Here is a 10,100-nt window from a genome sequence, read left to right on the forward strand (position 1 = left end):
AAGAGTAGTTATACAATCCCTCAAGTACCCAACATTCATCTTTTCACCTGCATTTCATTTTTGTACCAATAAAGCCTTCTCTTTGATAATGCTATGCATGAAATCATATACAGCATGACTCCATGCAAAATTAGAAAGTGAAGAGAGATTCTCCACATATCTACACAATAAACAAGACTGTAAGTATTTCTAATATATAAGTTTATAAATAAATTAAAATTATAAAAATTAAAATATTTATGTAAAGATCCATCTAGCAACTTTCATATTATTTATCGGGAATAAAAATATTTTCATGATGTATAAACACGTGAGGCGGATAAAATCTTCAAAGTCTTCCATCCCTTCTCTCTTTACCAAGGATAGTATAAGGCCCTCCAATCTTTTTTGCTTAAATATCTCATTGCTATGTATCTGGTCAAAGTATTTCCTAACTATATCAATCTTTTTTCAAGTACCCATTTTGAAACTGACACGGACACCATATATCGGGAGACCCAAAACCAAGCCAACATCCCTCGCACTCCATCTCAACAAGTGACTACCTATTCTAAAACAACTAGAATCTATATCATACGCTGTAAGTAGATCATCAATAACTGCTCTCTCTTGTTTGATAGAGAGTACGTCAAGTAATGCATGAAATAGAGTCATACCCATGCGGCTCAAGTGGCGTTGGCTCATTTTTTTTTTTTTAACTTTCAATATGAAGAGGTGATATGATGTAATATAACAGCGACAATTAATTAGAGGACCCTTATTACTTCTCTCCTCTCTCTTATCGCTGTCCTCACCTCTCTCGACTTCTTTCTCTTCTTCATCCTCATTGATGTCATCCTTTAACTCTGATTTATTTATAACCTATATAAAATAAAAATATTAAATATAAAAACTCATCAAATCTGCAAAGAGACAACATTAATTATGTAATCAAAGTTAATTTAAAAGTAAACACTTAGAAAGTATATATAATCAGGACTCTATGCAATCAAACTTAACAAGTGAATTCTATAATCAAAGTATAAATACAGATGACTATAACTGATATATGTGTAACCAAATAAATACTTACATAACTAAATCAGCAACTCATATAACTCCCTCATTAAATATGCAAATAATTCAATCTAATACGTTACCTCCTTGCTCTTCTCTTTTTTCTCCTTGGATCTCCTTCTTCTAGCAGTATTTCGAGTCGATACAGTCATTTCCCATCATAAAATAAATACATCAAATAATTAAATAAGATGTTTGTTATATTTAGAGCATGCAATAAAATATAATGATAATAAATCGGTACACAGTTTAAAATTTTGATTACATACTTTACCGTAATGATTACACATACCATAAAATAAGGATAAACCGGACAATGCGAAGCTTAGAATGGGGGAGAAAAAGAAGCAGTTATCGCCGTCGTCGGTTCAGACCATCAGAGGGAGAGATCAGAGGGAAAAGGAAAAAAAGGGGAAGGAGAACAGGGAAAAGGGAGGGCATACCGAAAAATTTTCGTCCGCCCGCTGCTAGTGGAGATAGAGGAAAAAGGGAGGGTGGCGGCCGCGTGCACCTGGGTGACCGAATGGCTGTACTGTAAAGGTTACGGTCGATGGCGTCGGAGCATGAGAAGGAGAAGAGGATGGAGTTGGGGCCGACGGATTGAAGATAAGGATTAATCTTTCCCTCCAAAATTGTTAAAGACCATTTCTGTCAATTAAATGGGCTTAAACGGCAGCAGGTAACAACAGTAGATAGTAGGGATTTAAAAATAAGTCATTAGCAATCCAAAAATATTTTATTCTAACTAAAAATTTGAGAGATTTAAAAATAATTTTAAATCAAATTAAGGATTGATAGATAATTTTTTCTAATTTTTAGTTGGATCTGGTTCGTCGTTTGATTGGCGGAGCAGCTCAACCACAAAAGCATCATTTTTCCGGTTGGTCCATTTTTCTGCATGTTGATCTGCGGTTGCATTGGTCCACCAGCTGAATGGTGGATCCAGCAATCACTCCTATCAAATGGTGCAGCTTTGGCTACTATTTTTTTGCCAATTCCCACGCTACCCCTCCGGCTCTATTTGGGAGCGCCTACTAACTCCTCGCCTAGAGTACGTGACAGGATCCATCCATTTAATCTGCCTCAAGGAACGTGTCCGCGTCTGGTATTCGCAGTTCCATGTTCTAAACACCGTCCGCGGTGCAGAGAATTCGACGCCGGGCGCACCATCCCATCCGATTATATCATATACCTATTATTTTTTAATATATATTTAATATTGATAATTTTATTTTTTTATTTAAAATTTTAAATAATAAAAATATTTTTTTAAAAAAAAATTTAATATTTTGGGTTGATATTATGATATCCTGCATTGAAATTATGATTTCCTACACAGGATATCATAATTTTTTCATAGAACGTCGAAAAAATATTTTTATCATTAAAAAATTTTTATATAAATTTTTTAATAATAAAAATATTTTTATCAAAATTATGATATCCTGTGAAAAATTATAACATCATATGCAGAAAGTCATAATTTCAATGCAGGATGTCATAATACCGACATAAGATGTCATAATTTTTTCAAAAAAAAAAATATTTTTATTATTTAAAATTTTGAATGAAAAAGTAAAACTGACATTAAATGCACGTTGAAAAATAATGATTGTGAGATTTAATCAGACAAGATGGTGTGTTGTATATTAGATTTTCTGTATCATAGGTGGTGTACAAAGTATTTCGCATGTAGAAAATAGAGAGGTATATTGTGATCGGATGCAGGTTTCCCATCATATGCAGGAAGTCATAATTTCAATGCAGGATGCCATAATACCGACATAAGATATCATAATTTTTTTTAAAAAATAATATTTTTATTATTTCAAATTTTGAATGAAAAAATAAAACTGACATTAAATGCATGTTGAAAAATAATGACTATAAGATTTCATCAGGCAAGATAGTGCGTTGTATATTAGATTTTCTGCACCATAGGTGGTGTACAATGCATTTCGCATGTAGAAAATAGAGAGGTATTGTGATCGGATGCAGGTTTCCCATGCGCGGAAGAGCTCTCCGTGATTGCAGCCCTGCTAAACTTCTTGCATGCAACTCTATATGGAACCATGCGTTAAATTGATTATTTTTATTGTACAAGTAAACAATTGTTGAGGTAAATGTTGATTTGAAATCGGCATAATGGGCGTACGTTTTTTATTGCATTTCTAAATCAAACATCCTTGAGGAGCCAACTCAATTATTTTTAAGGTGTTTCAGTTGCAAATAGACCAATTATGATGTAGGAGGGAAGATATCATAAGTCTCACATTAGTTGTGAGCTAAATAGACTTTAACTTATATAGGAAGGGATATCCATTCGGCATAAAGTATTTTTTAAAAGATAAAACTATGAGGCAAGGGACAATACTTTATATATCGAGCCATAAGCTCTTGACCGCAACAGCAACGCACCAAAAAGGAGACCATCCTTACGACTATGGGGTATCCCTCATCCGTATACAGACTCCTCCTTGATTAGGGACATTGTGGCAAAAATAAAAGAAGGGCATCTTTTGTCCATACACAGACTCTCTTTTAACTTGATATTTATTGTATTGTATGAGAGAGGTCATTATTAGTCCCATATTGATTATCAGTCAATGAAAGCTCTTGCTTATATAGGAAGGAACTACTTATCTCACATAAGGTATTTTTTGAAGAGCAAAAATATGAGATTTATGAGTCAGAATGGAGAATATCTCGTATACTCGTAGTATTTTTAAGAAAGTTATTTCTCTTGCTATCTTTATTATAAACCAAACTCTCTAAGATGATATTCAACCAATTCAACCAGCTCTGGTTTCCAACCATCCAATCCAACCTTTTAGGGGTTTTTTTTTTTGGGTGATAAACGCCACCTTAGTTAACGAGAAGGGAGACTACTGTATTAACCAAGAGTAGCAGTACAGTTACCAAATACGTAAAAGGTATTTAATGAAGCGGAAGGATCGGAACCATCCATTTCATGCTTCCTCTTGTTAGTCAATGCTAATCACTAAAATAATATATATATATATATATATATATATATATATATATATATATATATATATATATATATATATATATGTTGCGGCCAATCTCCTCGTCGTCTGATCGCCGGGAACGAGCGCCTGTAAAAAAGGAAGTCCACACTGATCGGAGGCGGCTCCGGCGGGGACCCTCCGACGGTCAAGTCAGAGAGATGACTGGGCAACAGTGAAATGAAGACAGAGAGCTCAATCGAGAGAGAGAGAGAGGGAGCAAGCCTGTTGCTTTGAAGGGCCCCTTGCACTGTTGCCTTCCTCGATATATATATAGTGGAGCGTGGTATGGCGCCGTCATTAATGGCGCGGACAATTGAGGAATTGTCAACTCACTGTAGACTGTCAGAGTCACCGTGAAAGTGTCACATCGCCGTGGGGCTGTCAAATCACTAGGGTTGACAATGTCCTAGGTGGGATAACGCCCTTAGGTGGCAGTGCCGCATGTTGCTGTCAGGGCTGACAGTCTTTGGCAGGTCGACCGACCCTAGGCCGGTAGCCAGCTGTATGGCGTCGGGTGGAGATCCAGGCCCCTCCGACGGTCAGTCGGGCATGTTGCTAGAGTCGGCCATCGGACTCCCTGGTGTAGTCGGTCGGGAGAGTAAAAAAGGTCCGCCCGACCGACATACCCTCAGTCGGTAATGACATCCGACGATCGGTCGGTCGGTCGATCGGTTGGTCGGTCGGTATATCCCAACAGTTGCCCCCCCACTCCTGAGTCCGATGTCGTGTTGGCTCGCATGAACACGTGGGCGACGGGTTCGGACGAAAGGAGTGGTTTTCCGTTTCGTCTTGCCCCGACTCTGGCGATCACATCAACGAACGATCCAATATCGGTCGTCCCGACTGTAGGTCGAGCATGCACGTCGGGTCGGAGGTCGGCCAACCTCCGAACGTTGCTCGTCGACATGATCATTCCGTAAAATCTGATAGTCAAGTAGTGTCCGACGTATTCGGATAGGATAACGATGGCAAGTCGAATATCCATTGTCCAGCCCTTGGTCGGACGTATGCGTCGGGATGTATGATAAACGGTGGCAAGCCGAATATCCTTCGATCGGTCGTGACTAGATCGGTATGTCGCGAATGCGACTGCGGTCGTCTTGGCGTTTTGCCCTTCTTAGTCGAAGCTAAGTCGGCAAGTTAGCCAGCCGCATTAGTCGAAGCCCTTTGCCTTCAGAGGTGGGGGCCATCGTAGATATTCCACCCCTTCGATCTCCGTCGTAGAATCCGATGTGTCCTCGATAATCGAGACGTAGATTGAGCCATTGGTTCGACGATTCGACGATCAGGCCGACGACGGAGTCGTAGATTCGGCGATCGGCAATCGAGCCATGTTGGTCGGGGCCTTTTGCCTTCAGAGGCCGAGGCCGTCGGTTTCGGCGATCGGTGATCGAGCCGTTGATTCGGCGATCGATGATCGAGTCATGTTGGTCGGGGCCTTTTGCCTTCAGAGGTCGAGGCCGTCGGTTCGGTGATCGGTGATCGAGCCGTTGATTCGGCGATCGACCGTGTTGGTCGGGGCCTTTTGCCTTCAGAGGCCGAGGCCGTTGGTTTGGCGATCGATGATCGAGCCATTGATTCGGCGATCGATGATCGGCCGTATTGGTCGGGGCCATTTGCCTTCAGAGGCCGAGGCCATCGGTTTCAGCGATCGGTGATCGAGCCGTTGATTCGGCGATCGATGATCGAGTCATGTTGGTCGGGGCCTTTTGCCTTCAGAGGCCGAGGCCGTCGGTTCGACGATCGGTGATCGAGCCGTTGATTCGACGATCGACGATCGATCGTGTTGGTCGGGGCCTTTTGCCTTCAGAAGCCGAGGCCGTCGGTTCGACGATCGGTGATCGAGCCGTTGATTCGGCGATCGACGATCGGCCGTGTTGGTCGGGGCCTTTTGCCTTCAGAGGCCGAGGTCGTCGTAGATTCTTCGCTCCTTCGATCTCTATCAGGATCTGTGCACGAGGAGCGGGGAGAGGGGTGTAGGAGTCATACTTGCGATGCGTCGGTCTCGGACTCCGTCGTCGGGGCAAGGCCCATCTATCGGTGGAGGGCCTGCTGGGTTCAGCATGGGCCCGACCTTTCTTCCGTTTTTCCTTTCGGCCCGTGCCTTAAGTCAGGCGCCGGTCGGAAGCTCCTTCGTCCGCGCGCATGTACTTGTACGCGCGCTCCAGCAGTTCGGCGTATGTCCGGGGGAGGGTCTTGTCCAAGGAGTATGTGAAACGGGACCCCCTTAGCCCCCTCTTCATGGCCGAGATAGCCATATCTTCATTGAGGTCCTGAACCTCAAGCGTGGCCGCGTTGAATCGCATCACAAAGTGTCATAGAGTCTCATTTTCTCTCTGCTTGAGGGAGAAAAGACTGTCCGAGGTTCGTGGCGGCTTCCGACTGGTGCTGAAATGGACCACGAAGGAATGTTCGAGCTGCCCGAAGGAGTGGATACTTCCCGAATGGAGGCCGGAGTACCAGGCCCTGGCATCTTTGCGGAGTGTGGCGGGGAAGCCGATACAAAGAAGAGCGTCGGTTGCCCCCTGAATTGTCATGAGAGCCTTGTAGCTCTCCAAGTGGTCGACTGGGTCGGTGGAGCCGTCGTAAGGCTCCACGTGTGGCATCTTGAACCGATTGGGGATCGGTTCGTCGAGGATGAGTCGGGAGAGAGATTGGGTGGTCTGGAAGTCAATGTCGTTTGAGGACTTCTGTCCGTCCACTTGCAGCTGGGCAAGCCGATGGTCGATTTCTTCGAACCTACGTTCGTAGTCGTCGACCCGTCGGTGCTGGGAGACCCCAGGAGTGGAGTCTTCGAAAGAGTCCGAGAGAGAGGCGGATGGCGTTCGCGGTCGCTTCTCCTTCCTCGCTCGTTCTAGCTGGGAGGGAGAATGCCGTCGGGATCGATGGGTGTCGCACCGCGGCCGCCCCTCCTCCTCCCTGTGGGAGCGCTGTGGCAGGTGCTCCTGCGGAGGCGATGGAGATCGACGCGAGCGTCGGCGGCTGCTCTTGGAGGGCATCGAACGTGCCGTCGGTTGCCCGACCGGTGATGGCGGCAGCTGGACCGACTGTTGCTGAAGGCTTTTGACCGCATCCGTCAGCACGGTCATCTGCCGCACGATCGCCGCGATCTACACCTCCGTGGTCACCGCGGGGTGCGGAGAGCTGGGTTCCGCCGCGGAGGGTGGAGGAGAGGCCTATTCCCGACGGGAAGAGCGCCTCGCCGACCCGGTGACCCTCGATCGCTGAGCTCTTGTCTTTGTCATCCCCCCTACCTGGTGCGCCAATCTGTTGCGGCCAATCCTCTCGTCGTCTGGTCGCCGGGAACGAGCACCTGCAAAAGAAAGTCCGCACTGACCGGAGGTGGCTCCGACGGGGACCCTCCGACGGTCAAGTCAGAGAGGAGACTGGGCAACAGTGAAAAGAAAACAAGGAGCTCAACGAGAGAGGAAGAGAGAGAGAGAGAGGGAGCAAGCCTGTTGCTTTGAAGGGCCCCTTGCACTGTTGCCTTCCCCGATATATATATAGTGGAGCGTGGTATGGCGCCGTCATTAATGGCGCGGACAATTGAGGAATTGTCAACTCACTGTAGACTGTCAGAGTCACCGTGAAAGTGTCACATCGCCGTGGGGCTGTCAAATCACTAGGGTTGACAATGCCCTAGGTGGGATAACGCCCTTAGGTGGCAGTGTCGCATGTTGCTGTCAGGGCTGACAGTCTCTGGCAGCTGTACGGCGATCGGAGGAGTCGACCGACCCTAGGCCGATAGCCAGCTGTATGGCGTCGGGTGGAGATCTAGGCCCCTCCGACGGTCAGTCGGGCATGTTGCTAGAGTCGGCCATCGGACTTCCTGGTGCAGTCGGTCGGGAGAGTAAAAAAGGTCCGCCCGACCGACATACCCTCAGTCGATAATGGCATCCGACGATCGGTCGGTCGGTCGGTCGGTTGGTCGGTATATCCCAATAATATATATTTGTGAATACGCTCTGATACCAATTTTAGTGAGAAGTCTTTGTTACATTTATGATGTACATTGGTTACGATAGATAAAAAGATTAAAAACTTGAAAATTAAGGCAACTTGAGAATGCATAGATAATGATGTTGGAACGGAGCTTTCAAAATCCAGTTGTTAAACCATGGACCTATTTGTATTAATAATAATAAGGATAAATTATTTTTTTAATTCTAAAATTAAGTTAGATTTTTTTAAATGATCTATAAAATATAAGAAGCCAAAGTTTAGTTCCTAAATTATCTGAACCAATTCAATGTTGTCTTTAAATATAATTTCGATGATTTTCTCTCATTGAAAGTCCGATGTGACAACCTTCGATACTTATATGATGCTTATGTGGTATTAAAATTTTAAAAAATTATTGATGTGGCAAAAATAATGATTATTTCTCCTTTTCTAATCTTATTTTTCTTTCTTCTTCTTTGATTATCTTTTGATCTCTCTTTTTTGAGGAGGATAAAGCCATTGAGGGAAGAGAGTTTGAAATAGAAAGAAAAGATGATGAAACCGGCGTCAGCTCAGTGGAAGGCATTAGGAGGAGATGATGAGAGACAAGTGGAGGCAAAGAACCAAGCAAATGAGGAGGATGGGGCCATGGAGATAGGGCCACAGAGGGAAGGAGATTTTCTTCTTTCTTTCTTCTTTTTTTTTTTTTATTGGGATTTTTGGGATGAGAAAAAAAAAGATGAGATATCCGGCGAAGAAAATGAAATTAAGAATTTTTGTCATATTAGTAGATTTGGGAAAGAAGAAGATGATATGGCTCAAAATATTTTAAGCCATGTTGTATGAGCAAAAGCACTAGAGCTTACCACATTAGATTTTCGATGAGAGAAAATTATCAGAATCACATCTTAGGGCAATACTAAATCAGTTCAGATAGGTTGGAAACTAAACTTTAGCTTTTTGTAGTTTATTGTTGTAGTGTAGAGATGGCCTCTTTAGTCCCACATCAGTTATGAGTCAAGAGAGAGTATGGCTTATATGAATTGAAATATTCTCTCTCTCGTGAGGTACTTTTTAAAAGGCAAAACCGTGAGGCTCCATGCGATAGTACTAAAGGCCAAAGCAGATAATATCTCACATATGCGAGCACGGAGGTATAAGCCAACTATCCAAGCCATCCGACTTCTTGATTCATGACCGCAACATTAGCGCCGTCTGTAGGATCATCTCCTGCTCACACATATTCCCTCTTGATTGGGGGAGCTATGTTGTGGTGTAAAGAGGACTTTTTTTAATCCTACATCGGTGATGAGTAAAGAGGAAGTATGATTTATATGGATTGAAACTTTCTCTCCTCTATGAGGTGCCTTTAAAAGGGCAAAATCATGAAGAAAATCTAATTTAATTCAGAGATCAGGAATATAATTTATCCTAATAATAATAAGCATTGCAGATCTAAACCAGATGTGAAGGGCAATAAACAGAACAAAGGCTGTGGGAGGGAGAAAGGAAAAGCTGGTATTGCCCTCTAAACCTCAGCAAGTCCTACAAATAAGCGTTTAAAGGTCAGACAACTCGGTCGTCCGTTTCTGGCTTTCTGTAAATCAAGATGGGCTGCAATTGCCAGTGTTTCCCGTGGATGGTGCGAGTCGAGGACATGAGAAGCAAAGATCAGTTGGCATTTCGAAACGATCTTTCGAGGTCGCCATGGTCTACCTGAAAAGCTGTCGAAGCAAAGAAGGGAAACGAGGAATGAGGAAGAGCGGAGAGATTTGGACAAAAAAGAAAAAGAAAAAATTATGAGAGCTGCTTTTCGCTTCAATATCTCCACTTCCAAAGAGATCTAAAAATGGGTTGGAAGATGCACCGACTCTCCATTGCCTTTTCTCTGTTCTCATTTTAATATCCAAAACAACTAGGATGTAGCAATTTGGATCTGGACTAAAAGTTTCAAATTTTATGTAATACCATATCAAATTTTATAGCCACTTATTACATATACGTCAATGAAGCAATTTGGATTTATCAAGATGCACAAGATAAATAGTTTGTGTACTATTGAACTCCATC

This window comes from Elaeis guineensis, chromosome 1 (genome assembly GCF_000442705.2).
Source record: "Elaeis guineensis isolate ETL-2024a chromosome 1, EG11, whole genome shotgun sequence".
In the NCBI taxonomy this organism is placed as follows: domain Eukaryota; kingdom Viridiplantae; phylum Streptophyta; class Magnoliopsida; order Arecales; family Arecaceae; genus Elaeis; species Elaeis guineensis.